Genomic DNA, 20,560 nt, shown 5'->3' on the forward strand with positions numbered 1-20,560 from the left:
ATGTAACTACAAACAGTTCCAGGAAAACAAGCTAGACTCTCTCTTCTGGAGGTGATAATAGAGTGACAGGGAGCAGCTATAATGCAGATGAAGCCTCACTCACTGGCCTGCGGCTCACCTCCTGCTGTGGCAGTCTGGTTCCTAGTAGACCTAGGACTGGTACTGATCCTGGCCCACTGTGCTGGTATTGTGGACTCCTGCTCTAAACCCAATAGTGGGACATTCTGTAAGACAAACCACCCTGCTTCCTCCCAGTCTCTGAACAAATAAATGACATTAAAATTGGGAGAGGAAGAGTTATTTTTTCTTAAAGGAGAACAACCAAGTGCAACAAATTAATACATTATTTCAATGAACTGTGAAAAGAAAACTGCTTTTTGAGAATCAGCAAAATTTGCAAATAGACTGGATATAAGATGTTCATTTTATTGGGAAGAAAAGAGCAATTTTTTCACATTATGATTTTACCCCAAATACTCATTATGTACATTTTGTGAAATGTTCATCTCGTCCCTAAAATACTTCATGAAAAATGACTACAGAGTAAAAGAGAGTCAAATGAGGGTCTCTCTTGATTTAAAAACAGATGTGCATAGTTGCTATGGATTGTATTGTGTCCACCCTTGACTCCCAATGTGATGGAATTGGAAGTAGGGTCTTTGGGATATACGCAGGTTGATAATGGGTTTTGATGGCGGTCCCTCATGATGAGATTAGGCTCTCCTCTTTTTCTTTCTTATTCTCCCTCTCCCTCCTTCCCTTCCCCCACCACAAGTGAGAACATAGCAAGAAATGAAAGACCTGGTGCAACTTAAGAATGTCTTTACTGGGAACTGAACAGTCCACCACTTTCATGTTGCACTGTCTCCAGTCTATGACTACCTGTAGGACAAAGAGGCTAGTTTTGTAGTTATTGATGCCAAATGATGAAATATAGGGTTCCTGACACACTTCATTCTTATATTTGTTATGTTTGAAATCATTGAGTAGTAAGAAGTTTATAGAAGGTTCATTTTGAAGTTTGTATCTTAGTGATAAAATGAGGAGCCCAAGATAGCAGATTCAGTCAGGTACCCAATGAATTAGTGCATGGAGGACCACATGTTCGTTACTCCATCTCATCACTTGTCATCTGAAAAATGTCCCCCACACCTGACAACCTTACTGCACCCACCCACCTCCACCTCTGCATCTCCATTTCCCTGCTAAGCTGAATCATCTAGGTGGAGATGTCAATTCAGGACAGGGTCTGGAAGCAGAAGGAATGCAGATATTTTTTGAAAGAATTAACTGGGCAGATCCCTCATTGGTTTTCCCTTCTTTAGTGCCATCTTCAGGTGAGGGATTTGTTCTGGGTAGGGAGTGAGCCACAAGTGAGACTGCATAGATATCAGCAAGTGAAGGGAGGAGGAATTCAGAACCCAGTAACCAGCAGGTGGGCAGCTTGCACAGGACCCAGGATTGAAGGAAGAAACACTGGGAAAAGAACAGTGCCTAACAGAGGGCCAGACCTACCTGAGTCTTCTGGATAAACTTGAAGGTGACATCCTTTCTGCTGGAATTCTTACTCCAGATGTGGAAGGGATAGAGCTGTACTCACTGCCAAGGAGTCATGGGGAGACATACAGTCTCCCCCAAGGCCCTTTGATTCCACTCTAACTGTGGGTATCCTCCCAAGCAGAGAGCAAATGACAGGTCATCTAAAAGATGACCTACTTGAAATAGTATTTAAAATAAATTTGTCTAAGAGTCCTGGCATATCTTGTTCCCAGAGTATTTTAGGAGAGAGGATTATTCACCCTAATTTGGGTTTCCATTGAAGAATCTACAAGCTTCAGCATTAGTATCTTCTGACTTATAATGACCTGATCTCATCTCTCAGAATCCAAGTGACGGTAAGTTCCAGTGGGCAAGGCCTGGAAGGTTCTCGGTGTCACAGCAGCTGTGTGCCAGGTGGTCTATCACTCCCAGTCCTGAGGCCAGGATCCAGGAATATCACCAGACAATTACAGCCCCCAGCCCACCAGAGGCAGCCTCAGCATCCTCAGCAACACACACCTCTGTGCCACTTGTCCACTGATTGGCACTGAGCTTCAGTCTGGAACAAGTGATCTGGAGGAAGTCCAGTCTCCCTCATCCAAGAGATGGAAACTGAACCCTCGTGTGTGTGACTCAGCTTAAGGCTTCAGGTAAGTTAGTGAAGACTTGAGACCCAAGAACTCTGGTTCCCAGGCTAGGAGACTTCCAGGAAGGGCAAGATGAGTGAAAGCTCAATTGCATCCACTGCTGGGGAGCTCTCAGATGTCTGCAATCACCAGAGTGGAAGTTTATTTCGCATCGCCCCTCAAGTCTGGCTCCGATTTTATCAGCAGACCTGCCTCCATGTAGCAGCAGGAAAGCAATATTCAGGGCTGTTTCTTTTGTGTTCAAGGCACAGTGGGGAAGGCCCAGCTGTAGTGACACAAGGAGGCAGTCGTGCAGGTGGTGACTGACTCACTCCCAACTTAGGATCCAAAGAGCACCTGCTCCTCATTCACACAACATATACCCTTGGCTGCCTGGGTAACATGAACCTGCATTCACAGCGAGAAGCATTCCCTCCTCAGCCTTCTGGTAACTTAGATAAGTGTCTTATGTTTCCTCAGGGAACCCCTGGCTGAGCGAATTTGGGGTTTGAGACTAGCCTGGATGAAGGGAATGTGTTCCCTCTTTGATGCTGCAAGAGACCTTGGAGCTTCAAAGGCCTTGAGTAGGTTACAATCACATTTGTCTTTTTCAGGGACTTTGCTTTATGAATCTGGTTGGAGACAAAGGACAGAAACACAGCACACGGCTGGACATCTCTGGTTCCCAGTTGATTGTGAGTTGAGTTTCAGCCACCAGGCTTCAGATTCAGGGGCTGATGTTATTCACAAGCCACCTTTGGAAAAGGAATAGAGGAAAGAGTTTTTGGGTGGAGAGCAGTGTGGTCAAAGTGCCATTCAAATCTCATAGGGCAAGATGAAACAAGAGAGATTACTTGTTTCTTTGCTCTAACTGTTCCTTGGAGTTTCTACACCTGAGAACAAGTACATGGAGATTGTCAAGGCATTGATGGTGCCTCTGGCACCCGATGCTCCTGGTGATAACCAATTTGTGTACACGTCCCTGAGTCCAGAGCCGATTCAGCCTTGTGATAGCCCCAGGTTCTGCCTTCTTGGGAACGTTGATATGGCTCATTGCTGCTAACTCACAACTGACGTATGGGATAAGGCCTTGGTGGTTGGCCTGTAGGCCAAGTTCCAAGTATGGAAGGATGGTTGGCAGTGGTAGGGTAACCATTTATTAAGCTTGGTTTCCTTGGTTCTTAGCAGTGACTACTTCCAACATCTAGAATGCTTTTCTTCCAGCTTTTTGCGTGGCCAGGCCCTTCTCAACATTTAGCATCATCTCAAATGAGTGTCTCTCAGGTTTGCTTTCCCTGGCCACTGCACTCTAACAAGCACAGACTCTGATCCAAACAGTGCCTAGACACTTCCCTCGGTCAATACAATAATTATAATTACCAGAGCGGCAATGTGGGTGTGGGATAAATGGAAAGTTTTAGATTAATGTATGTATACTACTACATTTAATAGATAATCAACAAAGACCTACTGTACAGCACAGGAATTCTGCTCAGTAGTCTGTAATATCCTGTATGGAAAGAGAATCTAAGAAAGAATGGATACATGTGTATGTATAAGGGAATTAATTTCCCATACATCTAATATTAATACAATACTGTAAATGCACTATACTCATATATAAATTAAAACGTCAATTTAGAAAAAAAAAAAAGAATGGATACATGTGTATGTATAAGGGATTTAATTGCCCATACAACTAATATTAATACAATACTGCTAATACCGTATTCTTTTATATAAATTAAAACATCAATTTAGAAAAAAAGAGAGAGAGAGATCCATGGGTTCTTTAGACTTGCAGCATTCCAGATATGATGCTGGAGATGGCAGATTGGGTGCAGACATCTAGACATGATCTGAGGTTTCATTTTCCATAGGTTTGGTGTCTGCTGTTTTTTAGTGTCACCTTTGATTTGTCTTTGGAGGATCTAATACAAGAGCTCAGAGACACCAGCTGGGTGTAATTGCAGGAGGAGAGGGAGGTGCTAGTAGGAGAGTGAAATCCCAGCTCCCTAGCCTTGGGTTGGGGCACATTTGAGGCACATTTTATGTCCCAAGTTCCCTGTGAAAACAGACTGTAGCTTCCCTCTCCACGACTTGCATGAAATGAGACCCAGACTGATTTCATCCTGTGTCATGTCCTTTTTCCCCTGAGACCACACTGGTTTTCTGGGAGAATTTTTTTTTTTTTTTTTTTTTGCTTCACTAGGTCTACTACTCAGGACTTCTCTATTTGCAGCAATCAGGGACTACTCTGTAATAGCAGCACACTTGTTTTCAATCCTGTGCTTCTCTTTAGCAGATCACAGGCTCTAGGACACTCAGGCTCAGTAGTTGTAGTCCACCGGCTTAGTCGCCCTGGGGCATTTGCAATCGTCCCAAACCAGGTCTCAAATGCATATCTTAAGCACTGGATCAAAAGGGAAAACACTCTGGAAAGAATTTGAAATGCATCACTATTACATGAAACTTGGCACCATGGCCTATTTATGAGGAGACTGATAGAAGAGTGTCCCTTGCTTCAAGCAACCTCCTGAGAACAGGACTGGTTTAGGCTCCCCTCCCAAGTGTTCTGACAGCATCTTGACTGTCCTGCCATGTGACTTTGCTCTTGCTCAAGTTTCTGAAACTCACACTAGACCTCAGCTTCCAGACGGCAGGGCTGTCACTTGACTCACTTGTAAGTATATGTCAGTAGATCTTGTCTCATTCATACTCTAATGTCAAGACAAGGCTAACACAAAGATCAGTTATTCTATTATGAGTGTTAGTTTATAGTTTCAACTACTGTAATCAAACCCTAAATAACATTGTCTTAAATAGAATACAATTTCATTTCTCTTTTGTATAATGGTTGTACAGGTCTCTCCAGAGAGATGGGGACCAATTTCTTTCTTGTCACACCTTCTACCTGTGCTACTTACCTCTAGTCTAAAATGGCTACTCCAGCTCCTGTCTTTACATCTGCATCCCAGCTTGTGGGACAGAAAATAATACTTCCATTTGGAAGTGATTTATCAACTCTACTCAAAGTCCACTGGCTGAAGTATCTTCCATGGTCATGGCAAACCTGGGGGCCGTGGGTCCACAGAAGGGCAAGGGAATGTGATCCTACTACAGAGCTTTCATGATGAGTAACAAGGTCCACCATCCTTCATTCGTGTCCCCATAATTCATTGTTCTTTGGTTCCCCCCACATAGCATTCAGTCTGTTTTGGCCTTCAGATATGGATATGGATGAGATTATAAGAGAGGCAATGGCCCAGGCTGTACAAATATGGAGAAAACGAGAAAGGAAAGAAGATAAGAAAGTATAAAAGTGCAAAATCTATAGAAAAGCATGCTTCTAATCATAATTTTGCATTTATACAATTTAGGTATACCTGGGGTTTATAAATCAATTGATAAAATAAAAAATAAGAGGAATGTAAAATACAAATATATTCACTAAACCCAACAAAATTATAGGGCTATATCATATTAAACACATAGTAGTATCAGGATTAAGTTTGTATGCACATTGCAAAAAAACTAAAACAACCATAACTTCAGCAAGATAAACGTGATTTTTCTCTCCCACTGAAACAAAGCTGGAGGTGGGCCACCCAGAGCTTGGGTGGTATCCATCTACAAGGTTACATGATTGTCCAATACAACTACAAGAGTTCCAGCTATCGCTACTGAAATCCAGACAACAGTCAGGAAATAGGTGGGCAGGGGAAGAGTCTCATTCCTGAGCTAAATAAGTTCCTTGAAAGCAGTCTTCCAAGAAATCCCTCTTCTACATCTGCTTGCATCTCAAAGTCACTGGTCATGACTAAGAGCACGGGTGGGCAGGAAATGCAGTCCTGTATCTACTGGGTTCATAGCTATATAACAAACTATTTTCAGTTTTGAAAGAGAAGCAGAGAAGAGATCATTTGGTAGGTAGCCACAAGCACTTACCTTAAAGAACAAACCATTTCTAATGGATGAGATTGAACGGCTGGGCACAGTGTGAGAGCCAGGAGGAAGGAGAATCAATGAGAAACAGCTAGATGGATCTGAACTGTGCTCCAGAAAAAGGAGACAGACTAATTTGCAGAGATCTTCTAAGGACTGAATGAGGTTTATACATACCACGTGAACCAATTTGTTTTGAAAACTGCTTTTCCAACTCAAGACCCAAAGCACTCTCAATTCTTCAGCTTCTAAATACATTGTCTTTGTTACCTCACATTCTGACCTACCTGTCTCACCTTCCTTATTTCTGTTGACATCACTTCTCCATCTAGTTCACCAGCATTGCAAGATCCACTACTGAGGAGTTAGCAACACTTTCTAGAAGGGGGTAGAAACACAATGACAGTTTCTACTTTAGTAGTTGTTTGTCCTGATCAAGGTCTTTTGAAGGATTGAGATGGCTAGAATTATGGAGATCTCATGTTTCCTCTCAAATCCCAACAAAGAATGTGACTTCCTTGGACCTGGAGGGGATGCGTTCACTTTTGCATCCACAGGTCTTAGCAGAACAGTAAGTCCCCTGTATATGAACAAGTTACATTTCAAAAGGGTGTTCAAAAATCCCAATTTCTTCATAAGTCCAGAAAAGTTACTTAGGTAGCCAACTAAGACAATTGCTTATATATTAGTTTAAAATAGTAGTTTAATAACTTTATGATATGTTTCACACAAGTAATGCATTAAAAAAAACAAACACAAAAAACAAAGCAAACATTTTTAATCTTGCAGTACCTGGATAGGGCATGGCAACCCACTCCAGTATTTTTGTCTGTAGAATCCCCAATGCAAGGGGAGCCTGGCGGACTACATTCTGTATGTTGCCGAAGTTGGCCACAGCTGAGCAGCAACTAAGCACACCTTTAAAAGTAGAGTGCTAGTACCATTTACATCACCACTGAATTTATGCTTCCGTCCAGACAGTGTAGGCTTGAAATAAAAACACTGGACTATTGTACTCCATACACTTCTGTACAACAAAGTACACAAATAACACCCACTTGTCTGGGATGTGCCCACGACAATGTGTATCAGATCTGTGAACTAACTGATGTGATTGTACATGCAAATGCACTTTTACATGTTTGAAAGTTTTCAACTTCAAGGTTTGTATGTAACAGGCTTGCCTCACAGGCTTTCAGTGAATGTGTGTAGTTAAGGAACAAGAGAGGACTGTAAGCACCTGACAGTTCTTTCCCTTTTTGCATGTATTATGGCCACTCTGAATAGGAATTTCGTTGGGTATAATTGAGGTGCAGTGTATGGCAACATGGCTACAAGTGACAGAGGACCAGGATCCCAGGAGGTAGGACAAGAGCCATGGTACGTTGAAAAGAGGCAAGAGTGTGAAATAGGAGGAAACAAGTTTTCACTGGTTTATGTGAAAGACTCGGCAAATATCATCTGGATTTGTTTGTAGTGATTGAGCGGTGGTATAGAGGAGGAGTGCCTTTTGCCCATGGTGTGCAAGAGAGGAGAAGAGAGTTTACACTGAACCTTGAACGTCAAACATGTATCCCAGGTCAAGTATGTCTATTATTGAAGAAACGTAAGTCCTGTCAGTTTATCTGCTCCCTCCTGAGAACAATTAGAGTAGTAAAAGAGGGAAGGTCCACACTATGCTATCATCTAATTCTTCTTCTGTCCAGTGAACATTGATTTCTAATGCAATTTCTTTATAAACAGAGCATATATTTTGTATGATGGAAGACTTCTAATTTACTGTCCCATATAAACCTTTGGGGCTGTTCTGTGTCCAAACATATTGGGCCCTGGAGACTGGCAGGCTCTGTTTTGGCTGCAGAGTGCAGTGTATGGGGATCTGCTGTCGTCTGGGCCCTGGGTTATATCTTCAGTCCAGGTTCACATCTGAGGGGTTAACTCTAGTTGGGTTTAATTCTATCATCTTGCTCTCTATCTTCAATTTGTCCCATGTTCTTTCTTTCCACGTCTCTTCCTATCCCTGACATCTTTGTGACTGAGTAGTTTTTATGATTCCCTTTTACATCCTTTGTCACTTTATTAACTGTAACCATTTTTGAACTAGTTTTAAGATCCATGGTAGGCGTCTTCAACTTGCCCATCTATCATTATTAATTATGATAATTATTAATAATTATTAAATTATTTACTTATTTGTCATTTCTTTGACTGTGTTGGTTCTTAGTGTGGAATGCAGCGCTTCCTTGCAGTAGGGATTCTCTATTTGAGGAGGGCAAGCTCAGTACTTACAGCATGTAAACTCTATTTGAGATATGCAGACTTTGCTACTCAGTGGCATGTGAGATTCTTGTTCTCTGGCAAAGGAACAAACCAGCATCCCATGCAATGCAAAGCAGTTCCTTAACCATTGGACCACCAAGGAAGTCCCTATATTTACTTTTTAATACATATTGCATGTTTATAATTTTGAGTACTGTATATTCCCCTGGAGATCCAGATTTCCACTTCCTTTAAACTCATTCTGACTTGAGACCTTTTTTAAAACATTTATTACATTGGTCTGTTGGGGGTAATGTGGTCTTGTAGTCATTGTATGTCTCAAAAAGTATTTTATATTGTTTTTGATACAGATTTTTCTTGGGTATAGAATTCTGAGTCAATTATATTTCTCTTAGTATTTTAAGATGTGGTGCCAGTGTCCTCTGGCTAACATTGTTTCATATGCCTAATCTGCTGTCATTCCCACTTTTTGCTCTATTACTTCTGTTTTTCCTTCTGGTTACATTTCTTTGGTAGATTGTTTTAAACAATGAATAATGATATGCTTTTTTTAGTTGTCATATTTCTTGTCCTTAAATTAATTGAGCTTGAATTTATTGTAATTACTTTACAATATTGAGATGAAACTAGGACCAATACTTTCACAATTTATATGGAAATTTTAAATTGGATTGTGGATGTGATCACTTTTATCCTTTGGATGCTGGATATTTTTTAATTTTTATAAATTATTCCTTTCACTGTTTGCAAACACTGTTGATTTCTTGGAAACAATTGCATTTATTGAAGGCTTGCTGTTCTTCACCAACTCCTGAATCTTGGGCAAACTTATGTCCCTCACGTCAGTGATGTCATCCAACCATCTCATCCTCTCTCGTCCTCTTCTCCTCCTGCCTTCAATCTTTCCCAGTAACAGGGTCTTTTCTAATGAGTCAGTTCTTCATATTCATTGGCCAAAGTATTGGAGGTTCAATTTCAGCATCGGTCCTTCCATTGAATATTCAGGATTGATTTCCTTTATTATTGACTGATTGTATCTCCTTGCAGTCCAAGGGATGCTCAAGAGTCTTGTCCAACACCACAGTTCAAAACCATCAATTCTTCATCACTCACCATTTTTTATGGTCCAACTGTCACATCCATACACGACAACTGGAAAAATTACAGCTTTGATTATACTGAACTTTTTCAGCAAAATGATGTCTCTGCTTTTAAAAAATTTGTATAGGTTTGTCATAATTTCCTTCAAATGAGCAAGCCTCTTTTAATTTCATGGCTGAAGTCATCATTTGGAGTGATTTTGGAGCCCGCAAAAATAAATCTCTCACAGTTTGCATTGTTTTTCCATCTATTTGCCACGAAGTGATGTGACCAAATTCCATGATCTTCATTTTCTGAATGTGGAGGTAAAACCAGATGTTTCACTCTCCTCTTTCACTTTCATCAAGAGGTTCTTTAGTTCCACTTCAATTTCTGCTGTGAGGATGGTGTCTTCTGTATATCTGAGGTTATTGATATTTCTCACAGCAACCTTGATTACAGCTTCTACTTCATCCAGTTGGCATGATGTACTCTGCATATAAGTTAAATAAGCAAAGTGACAAAATAGAGCCTTTACCTACTGGTTTCCCGATTTGGAAACAGTCCATTGTTCTATGTTCAGTTCTAGCTGTTGCTTCTTGACATGCATACAGATTTCTCAGAAGGCAAGTAAGATGGCCTGGTATTCCCATCTCTGTAAGCTTTCCACAGTATGTTGTGATACACACAGTCAAAGGCTTTTGCATGGTCAATAAAGCAGAAGTAGATGTATTTTCTATAATTCTCTTGCTTTTTCCATGATCCAACAGATGTTGGCAATTTGATCCCTGGTTCCTCTGACTTTTCTAAATCCAGCTTGAACATATGGAATTTCACAGTTCATGTAGTGTTAAAGACTTGCTTGGAGAAATTACTTTGGTAGCATGTGAGATGAGTGCAACTGTGTGGTAGCTGAGCATTCTTTGAAATCACCTTTCTTTGGGATTGCAATGAAAACGACCTTTCCAGTCCTGTGGCCACTGCTGAGTTTTCCAAATTTGCTGGCATATTGAGTGAAGCACTTTCACAGCATCATCTTTTAGGATCTGATATAGCTCTACTGCAATTCCATCACCTCCACTAGCTTTGCTCATAATGATGCTTCTGAAGGCCCATTTGACTTCACGTTTCAGAATGTCTAGCTCTAGGTGAGTGATTACACAATCATGGTTATCTGGGTCATTAATATCTTTTTTGTACAGTTCTTTTATGTATTCCTTCAACCTCTTCTTAATATATTCTGCTTCTGATAGGTCCATATCATTTCTCACTTTATTGTGCCCATCTGCCTGAAATGTTCCCTCCCTATCTCTAATTTTCTTGAAGAGATCTCTGGTATTTACCATTCTAATGTTTTCATCTATTTCTTTGCATTGATCACTTAGGAAAGCTTTTTTTTTTTTAATCTCTTATTGTTATACTTTTCTAAAAATTTGTTCATTTCTTCCAAGTTGTTCATTTTATTGGCATAGAGCTGCTGGTAGTAGTCTCTTATGATCTTTTTTATTTCAGTGTTGTCTGTTGTGATCTCTCCATTTTCACATCTAATTTTGTTGATTTGGTTCTTCTCCCTTTCTTTCTTGATGAGTCTGGCTAACAGTTTGTCAATTTTATTTACCTTTTCAAAAAACCAGCTTTTGCCTTGTTGATTTTTGCTATGGTCTCTTTTCTTTCTTTTGTATTTATTTCTGCCCTAATTTTTAAGATTTCTTTCCTTCTACTAACCCTGGGGTTCTTCATTTCTTCCTTCTCTAGTTGCTTTAAGTGTAGAGTTAGGTTATTTATTTGACTTTATTCTTGTTTCTTGAGGAAAGCCTGTATTGCTATGAACCTTCCCCTTAGCACTGATTTTACAGTGTCCCATATGTTTTGGGTTGTTGTGTTTTCATTTTCATTCTTTTCTATGCATATTTTGATTTCTTTTTTGATTTCTTCTATGATTTGTTGGTTATTGAAAAGGGTGTTATTTAGCCTCCATATATTGGAATTTTTAATAGTTTTTTTTTTTTCCCTGTAATTGAGATCTCATCTTACTGCACTGTGGTCAGAAAAGATGACTGGAATGATTTCTTTCTTTTTTTTTTTAATTTACCAATGCTAGATTTATGGCCCAGGATGTGATCTATCCTGGAGAAGGTTCGTGTGCACTTGAGAAAAAAGATGAAATTGATTGTTTTGGGGTGAAATGTCCTATAGATATCAATTATTTCTAGCTGAACCATTGTGCCATTTACAGTTTGTGTTTTCTTGTTAACTTTCTGTTTAGTTGATCTATCCATAGGTGTGAGTTGGCTATTAAAGTCTCCCACTATTATTGTATTATTGTTAATTTCCCCTTCCATTCTTGTTAGCATTTACCTTACATATTGCAGTGTTCATATGTTGGGTGCATATATATTTATAACTGTTATATCTTCTTCTTGGATTGATCCTTTGATCATTATGTAGTATCCTTCTTTGTCTCTTTTCACAGCCTTTATTTTAAAGTCGATTTTATCTGATATGAATATTGCGGCACCTGCTTTCTTTTAGTCTCCGTTTGCGTGAAGTATTTTTTCCAGCCCTTCACTTTCAGTCTGCATGTGTCCCTTCTTTTCAAGTGGATCTGTTGTAGACAGCATATATAGGGGTCTTGTTTTGTTTCCATTCAGCTAGACTTTGTCGTTTGGTTGGGGCATTCAACCCATTTACATTTAAGGTAATTATTGATGAGAATGGTCCCATTGTCATTTGCTTTCTTGTTTTGGGTTCACCTTCACACAACCTTTCTGTGTTTCCTGTCCAGAGAAGATCCTTTAGCATTTGTTGAAAAGCTGGTTTTGTGAGGCTGAATTCTCTCAACTTTTGCTTGTCTGTAAAGCTTTTGAATTCTCCTTCATATCTGAACGAGATCCTTGCTGGGCACAGTAATCTGGGTTGTAGGTTACTCTCTTTCATTACTTTAAGTATGTCCTGCCATTCCCTTCTGGCCTGAAGTGTTTCTATTGAAAGATCAGCTGTTATCCTTATGGGGATCCCCTTGTGTGTTCTTTGTTGTTTCTCTCTTGCTGCTTTTAATATTTGTTCCTTGTGTTTGAACTTTGTTAATTTGATTCATATGTGTCTTGGGGTGTTTCACCTTGGGTTTATCCTGTTTGGGACTCTCTGGGTTTCCTGGACCTGTGTCACTATTTCCTACCCCATTTTGGGGAAGTTTTCAGCTATTATCTCCTCGAGTATTTTCTCATGGTCATACTTTTTGTCTTCTTCTTCTGGGACTTCTATGATTTGAATGTCGGGGAGTTTCACATTGTCTGAGATTTCCCTGAGTTTGTCCTAATTTATTTTGATTCCTTTTTCTTTTTTTGCTCTCTGCTTCATTTATTTCCACCATTTTATCTTCTGCCTCACTTATCCCATATTCTGCCTCCATTATTCTACTATTGATTCCATCCAGAGTGTTTTGGATCTCACTTATTGCATTATTTATTTGTAATTGACTCTTTTTTATTTCTTCTAGGTCCTTGTTAAACATTTCTTGCATCTTCTCAATCCTTGTCTCCACGCTGTTTATCTGTAACTGTATTTTATTTTCAAGATTTGGATAATTTTATTATCATTATTCTAAATTATTTTTCGATAGATTACCTATCTCCTCCTCTTTTGTTTGGCTTGGTGGGCATTTTTCATGTTCCTTTACCTGCTGGGTATTTGTCTGCATTTTCATCTTATTTAGATTGCTCTGTTTGGAGTGGCCTTTCTGTGTTTTGGTAGTCTGTGGTTCCTTTTTATTGTGGAGGTTTCTCCCAGTGGGTGTGCCTGGACGTTTGGCTTGTCGAGGTTTGCTGGTTAGAGAAGCTCACATTGTTGTTCTGGTGGGTGAAGCTGGATTTCTTCTCTCTTGGGTGCAATGGAGTGTCCAGTAGTGAGTTTTGAGATGGGTCTATGGGTTTGGTGTGACTTTGGGCAGCCTGTATATTGATGATCAGGGCTATGATCCTGCATTGCTGGAGCATTTGCATGGTATGTCTTGCTCTGGAACTTATTGGCTCTTGGGTGGTGGTTGGTTTCAGTGTAGGTATGGAGGCTTTTGGATGATTTCTTATTAATTAATGTCCCCTGTAGTCAGGAGTTCTCTAGTGTTCTAGGTTTTGGGCTTAAGCCTCTTGATTCTGGATTTCAGTTTTATACTTCCAGTAGCCTCAAGACTTCTTCATCCCTACAGCACTGATAATGAAACTTCTAGGTTAATGGTGAAAGGGTTCTCCACAGTCAGGGACACTCAGAGAGGTTCACAGAGTTACATAAAGAAGAGGAGAGGGAGGAAGGAGATAGAGGTGAACAGGAGGAGAAAAGGGGGGATTCAAGAGTAGATAGACCGATCTAGGCAGTACTCTGTTCCCTAAGTGTTCTCCACAGCCCAGAACACCCACAGAGATTAACAGAATTGGATTGAGAAGAGAAGGGAGCAGGAGGAAATAGAGGTGATCTGGGGGAGACAAAGGAGAGTTAAAAGGGGGAGAGAGTGATCAAACCAGTAATCACACCCCTGAGTAAAAATGAGTATCGAAGTTTGGATTCTTAAATGTCCAAAATTGATATCAAATACTGAAAACCAAAGATTAAAAATCTAGAGTAGAGGTTAGACTCAAAAATCCAATATTAAAAAAATTAATAAATATATATGAAGTTTGCTTTAAAAATAGGGCCCTTTTTTTTTTTTTTTGGCCAGGTTATACTGGGTTATAAAAATGAAAATTAAGGAGTAATAGAGGGCTTTTTAAAAAAGAAATAAAAATTTATTAAAAAATAATAATAGTAAAAATATATCTAGGAATTTCTCTGGAACTGTTGCAGGCAGTGTGGGTTCAGTTCAGTTTCACATAGCTCCTTCTTCCAGCTTACAGTTCTCATTATCTATAGCCCATTACCAGTGTAGTCGGTGTTAACTACAGGGATTTTAATCTGTTGTACCTGTCACTTCTGAGGCGGTTCCCTTTGTTTATTTGGCTTCTATTTACAGGTCTCTTCAGTGTCTAATTTCCATCCTGACACAAGTGGACAAAGGTGGTCTGTTGTTTAGGTTTTCTTGTTCAGTGGTGCTGTGGGGAGGGAGGGGCACTGCAGACAAATATCACTGGCATGTGTGGTGAGTACTCGCAGTGTTCCAACCACACTGGGTTTGCCCCTGCTCACGACATGTGTGCTTTCCCCGTCTACACTGCTCAGGCTCCAGTCTGCTCTTCAGGGAGCGGGCCCTGAGTTGCGTGCACTTCTCACACCTACGCCGCTCAGGTTCAGGTTCTCGGGTACTCCACAAAAGCCCAGACTCAGTTGGGTTGTATTTTGTGCCTTCCCCTTCCGAGCAGCTCAGACAGCCAGGAGCTTGACGAGCACACTGTCCCCAGATGCAGTGCACCTTATTCCCTCCACGGTCCCAGCCAAACTTTCTGGGCACGCCAGTCAGGTGCACCTTGTGTCTCTTCTGGGGAGCTGATTTCTGGCTATGACTCTCCTGGCGGATGTCAACCATCCAGAATCTCAGGATGTCTTTGGTTAGAGATTGGAATCCTGTTTGCAGTTTCATAGGGGATGCTGTCTCTGGGGCCAAGTTTGCCCCTTTCCCCTCCCCTCTGCCTCCTGCCCATGATGGGGGATGGGCCCATCCACAGCAGGCTAGCTCTTCTCTGGTATTCGTTCAGTCCTTTTTTTTCTGGGCATGGGTGGGGAGTGCCTAAGTTTAGGGCTTTTCCCAGGTTAATTCTCTCTCTCTTGCTATCCCACAGTTTAAGTTGCTACCCCTCATTAGTTCCCTCAGATTGCCCTCAGGGCTTTCAGGCCCTGTCATTACTCTAAGCAATGCCACCACCTGCTCCTCCCCATTCATCCCCCACTTGCTGGTGGTGGATGCGAGCATCTGGGGTACTTTTCTGCTGGGAGTTGGTTTTAGGCATGTAATCTGTGTGTTTATTTATTTTTTTCTCCCAATTAGATTGCCCTCCAAGATTCAAAAACTTCCCCCAGACCCACCGGTGAGAGGGTTTCCTGGTGTTTGGAAACTGCCTCTATTACAACTCCCTTCCCGGGATGGATCTCCATCCCTACTCTATTGTCTCTCTTTTTATCTTTTATATTTTGTCCTACATCCTTTCAAAGAAAATAGGCTGCTTTTCTGGGTAACTGATGTCCTCTGCTAGAGATCAGAAGTTGTTTTATGGAGTTTGCTCAGCATTCAAATGAACTTTTGATGAATTTGTGGGGGAGAAAGTGGTCTCCCATTCTATGCCTATGCAATCTTAGCTCCTCCCCTGACTCTTGAGAGTCCCTACGACTGCAAGGAAGTCAAACCAGTCCATCCTAAAGGAAATCAGTCCAGAATATTCACTGGAAGGACTGATGCTAAAGCTGAAGCTCCAATTATTTGCCCACCTGTTGGAAAGAACTGACTCATTGGAAAAGACCCTGATGTAAGGAAAGATTGAAGGCAGGAGGAGAAGGGGAAGACAGATGACGAGATGGTTGGATGGCATCACCAACTCGATGGACATGAGCTTGAGCAAGCTCCAGGAGTTGGTGATGGATAGGGAAGCCTAGCATGCTGCAGTCCATGGCATTGCAAACAGACAGACATGACTGAAGGACTGAACTGAACTGAACAAATTGAGAACAAAGACGAATAAATCTAATTGCATCAAGTTGGTGACTAGCTGCATATAACAACACATTACTTAAGTGGCTTTAAAATTCGGACTTATGACTACATTCAGAGTGGAATATCTTCTAAGGAAAAATAAAAATACTGCCCATCAGAAACAAAACCAAAGAAAACCAAAAGAAAAAAAAAAAGGAAAGAAATCTGAAACTATATTCAACAACTTCAGTTCAGTTCAGTTGCTCAGTCGTGTCCAACTCCTTGTGAACCCATGAACCACAGCTCGTCAGGACTCCCTGTCCATCACCAACTCGTGGAGACCACAAAAACTCATGTGCATTGAGTCAGTGATCTCATTCAACCATCTCGTCCTCTATCATTGCCTTCTCCTCCTGCCCTCAATCTTTCCCAGCATCAGGGTCTTTTCAAATGAGTCAGTTCTTTGCATCAGGTGGCCAAAGTATTGGAGTTTCAGCCTCAGCATCAGTCCTAACAGTGAACATTCAGGACTGATTTTCTTTAGGATGGACTGGTTGAATCTCCTTGCAGTCCAAGGGATGCTCAAGAGTCTTCTCCAACACCACAATTCAAAAGCATCAATTCTTCGGGTCTCAGCTTTCTTTATAGTCCAACTCTCACATCGATACATGACCACTGGAAAAACCATAGCCTTGACTAGATGGACCTTTGTTGAGATAGTAATTTCTCTGCTTTTTCAATATGCTGTCTAGGTTGGTCACAACTTTCCTTCCAAGGTGTAAGCGTCTTTTAATTTCATGGTTGCAATCACCATCTGCAGTCATATTGGAGCCTGTAAAAATAAAGTCAACCACTGTCTCTACTCTTTCCCCATCTATTTACCATGAAATGATGGGACCAGATGACATGATCTTAGTTTTCTAAATATTGAGCTTTAAGCGAACTTTTTCACTCTCCTGTTTCACCTTCATCAAGAGGTTCTTTAGTTCTTCCTCACTTTCTGCCGTAAGTGTTGTGTCATCTGCATAACTGAGGTTATTGTTATTTCTGTTAACAATCTTGATTCCAGCCTGTGCTTCCTCCAGCCCATCATTTTCATGGTGTAGTCTGCATATAAGTTAAATAAGCAGGGTGACAATATACAGCATTGACATACTCCTTTCTTATTTGGAACCAGTCTGTTGTACCATGTCCAGTTCTAACTGTTGCTTTCTGACCTGCATACAGGTTTCTCAAGAGGCAGGTCAGGTGGTCTGGTATTCCCCTCTCTTGAAGAACTTTCCACACTTTATTGTGATCTACAGAGTCAAAGGCTTTGGCATAGTCAGTAAAACAGAAGTATGTGTTTTTCTGGAATTCTCTTGCTTTTTCGATGATCCATTGGCTGTTGGCCATATGATCTCTGGTTCCTCTGCCTTTTGTAAAACCAGATTGAATATCTGGAAGTTCACGGTTCACATATTGCTGAAGCTTGGCTTGGAGAATTTTAAGGAATACTTGACAAACATGTGAGATGAATGCAATTGGGCGGTAGTTTGATCATTCTTTGCGATTGCCCGTCTTTTGAATTGGACTGAAAACTGATCTTTTCCAGTCCTGTGGCCACTGCTGAGTTTTCCAAATTTGCTGGCATATTGAGTGCTGCACTATGACTGCATCATCTTTCAGGATTTGAAATAGCTCAACTGGAATTCCATCACCTCCAATAGCTTTGTTCATAGTGATGCTTCCTAAGGCCCATTTGACTTCACATTCCAGGATGTCTGGCTCTAGGTGAGTGATCACACCATCGTGATTATCTGGGTCATGAAGATCTTTTTTTGTACAGTTCTTCTGTGTATTTTTGCCACCTCTTCTTAATATCTTCTGCTTCTCTTAAGTCCATAATATTTCTTTCCTTTATTGAATTCATCTTTGCATGAAATTTTCCCTTTTTATCTCTAATTTTCTTGAAGAGATCTCTAGTCTTTCCCACTCTACTGCTTTCCTCTATTGCTTTGCATTGATCGCTAAGGGGGGCTATCTTATCTCTCCTTGCTATTCTTTGGAACTCTGCATTCCAATGATTATCTCTTTCTTTTTTTCCTTAGCTTATTACTTCCCTTCTTTTCACAGCTATCTGTAAGGCCTCCTCAGACAGCCATTTTGCTTTTTTGCATTTCTTTCTGTTGGGGAAGATCTTGATTCCTGTCTCCTGTACAGTGTCATGAAGCTCTGTCCATAGTTCATCAAGCATACTGTCTATTAGATCTAGTCCCTTAAATCTAATTCTAACTTCCACTGTATAGTTATAAGGGATTTGATTTAGGTCATACCTGAAAGGTCTAGTGGTTTTTTCCACTTTCTTCAATTTCAGTATGAATTTGGCTGATTCCTAAAATGTTGATGTTCACTCTTGTCATCTCCTGTTTGACCACTTCCAATTTGCCTTTATTCATGGACCTAACAATCCAGGTTCCTATACAATATTGCTCTCTACAGCATCGAATCTTCCTTCTATCACCAGTCCCATCCACAATTGGGTGCTGTCTTTGCCTTGGCTCCATCCCTTCATTCTTTCTGGAGTTATGTATCCACTGATCTCCAGTAACATATTGGGCACCTACAAACTTGGGGAGTCCATCTATCACTGTCCTTTCTTTTTCCCTTATCATTCTGCTCTTGGGGTTCTCAATGCAAGAATACTGAAGAGATTTGCCATTCCCTTCTCCAGTGGACCACATTCTGTCAGACCTCTCCGCCATGACCCATCTGTTTTGGGTCACACCACACGACATGGCTTAGTTTCATTGAGTTAGACAAGGCTGTGGTCCATGTGACAGAATGGCTAGGTGTCTGTGATTGTGGTTTCAGTCTGTCAGCCCTCTGATGCCCTCTCTCTGTGCCTACTACCATCTTACTTGGGTTTCTCTTACCTTGGACATGGGGTCCATCCTCACGGCTGCTCCAGCAAAGCACAGCCGCTGCTCCTTACATTGGAAGTCAGGTAGCTCCTCTCTGCTGCCTCCCCTGACCTTGGATGTGGGGAAGTTCCTCTCCACCGTGCTTCTGCACTGCCCTTGCAGCCGCCATATATCTGTACCACCATCGCAGCTGTGACTAGCAATAATTCAACAACCTATTCTTCCTGATATTGTTTCTGTTATTGTGACAGATTCATATATATGTTAATCACTAATATGAAGACAATAATTGAAACTAATGTTCTGATGTAAACCTTTCAGTGGCTGGAAAAAGAGGTTCACACATAACATAAAGAAGTTCAATTAAAACCCTGCTGTCTTAAATCTTGAACTGAAAGCATAAGTTTGTCCAACTAAATATATTCCAATTTATTTTATTTTTCTAAGGAAAATGTATACTTCCTCCTGTGAACACTGTAAAGCCTAGAAGCAAGACAGCTTGATAACAGTGAATGTTCTGAGGTCTAACTTGTAGCTTCTAAAGACACTTCCCATCAGACGATCTTCAAGAGATGGCTGATTTCAGGACTGGCTCAAGAAATGCACAAAATAATCTTGGGAATCTTGAATGACAGGAACCTGAGGGACTTCAAAGACCAGTGGGGACTGGACAGAAAGTTTAGGAATCCAAATGAAAAGGCCAACCATCTACCAGTTTGTTGGGGAGAATGATGTTTCTGCTTTTCAATCAACTGTTTATGTTTGTCATAGATTTCCTGCCAGAAGCAAACTTCTTCTGATTTCATGGCTGCAGTCACCATCCACAGTGGTTTTAGAGGATAAGATGAATAAATCTGTCACTGCTTCCACCTTTTCTCCTTCTATTTGCCTTGAAGGATGGGACTGGATCCCATGATCAGAGTGTTCTAATATTAATTTTGAGCTGGTTGAATGAGTCCAAATGTTAAAAGGCAACATCTAATTTGTCACTGTGATAAACTGCTAGGGCACCAACTCAGCATTCTGAGCACTGAAAAAGGAAATAATCATCAATATGTATGCTATTTTTGTTTCTATTAAACATATGTTATGTAACTACAAACAGTTCCAGGAAAACAAGCTAGACTGTCCCTTCTGCAGGTGATGCGAGAGTGATGGGGATCAGCTATAAAACAGATGAAGCCTCACTCACTGGCCTGCAGCTCACCCCCTCTGGGGAGTTCTGGTTCCTAATAGACCAAGGACTGGTACTGGTCCTGGCCCACTGTGCTCATATTGTGGACTCCTGCCCTAAACTCAATAGTGAGACATTCTGTAAGACAAACCACCCTGCTTCCTCCCAGTTTCTGAACAAGTAAATGGCATTAAAATTGGAAGAGGAGCAGTTATTTTTTTCTTAAAGGAGAACAACCAAGTGCAACAAATGAGTGCATTCTTTCAATAAAGTTTGAAAAGACAGTTGCTTTTTGAGAATCAGGGAAGTTTGCATATGGACTGGATATAAGATGTTCATTGGGAGCAAAAGAGCAATTTTTTCACATCCTATGATTGTACCCCAAATACTCATTGTGTACATT

Source organism: Cervus canadensis, chromosome 29, assembly GCF_019320065.1.
Source record: "Cervus canadensis isolate Bull #8, Minnesota chromosome 29, ASM1932006v1, whole genome shotgun sequence".
Taxonomy (NCBI): domain Eukaryota; kingdom Metazoa; phylum Chordata; class Mammalia; order Artiodactyla; family Cervidae; genus Cervus; species Cervus canadensis.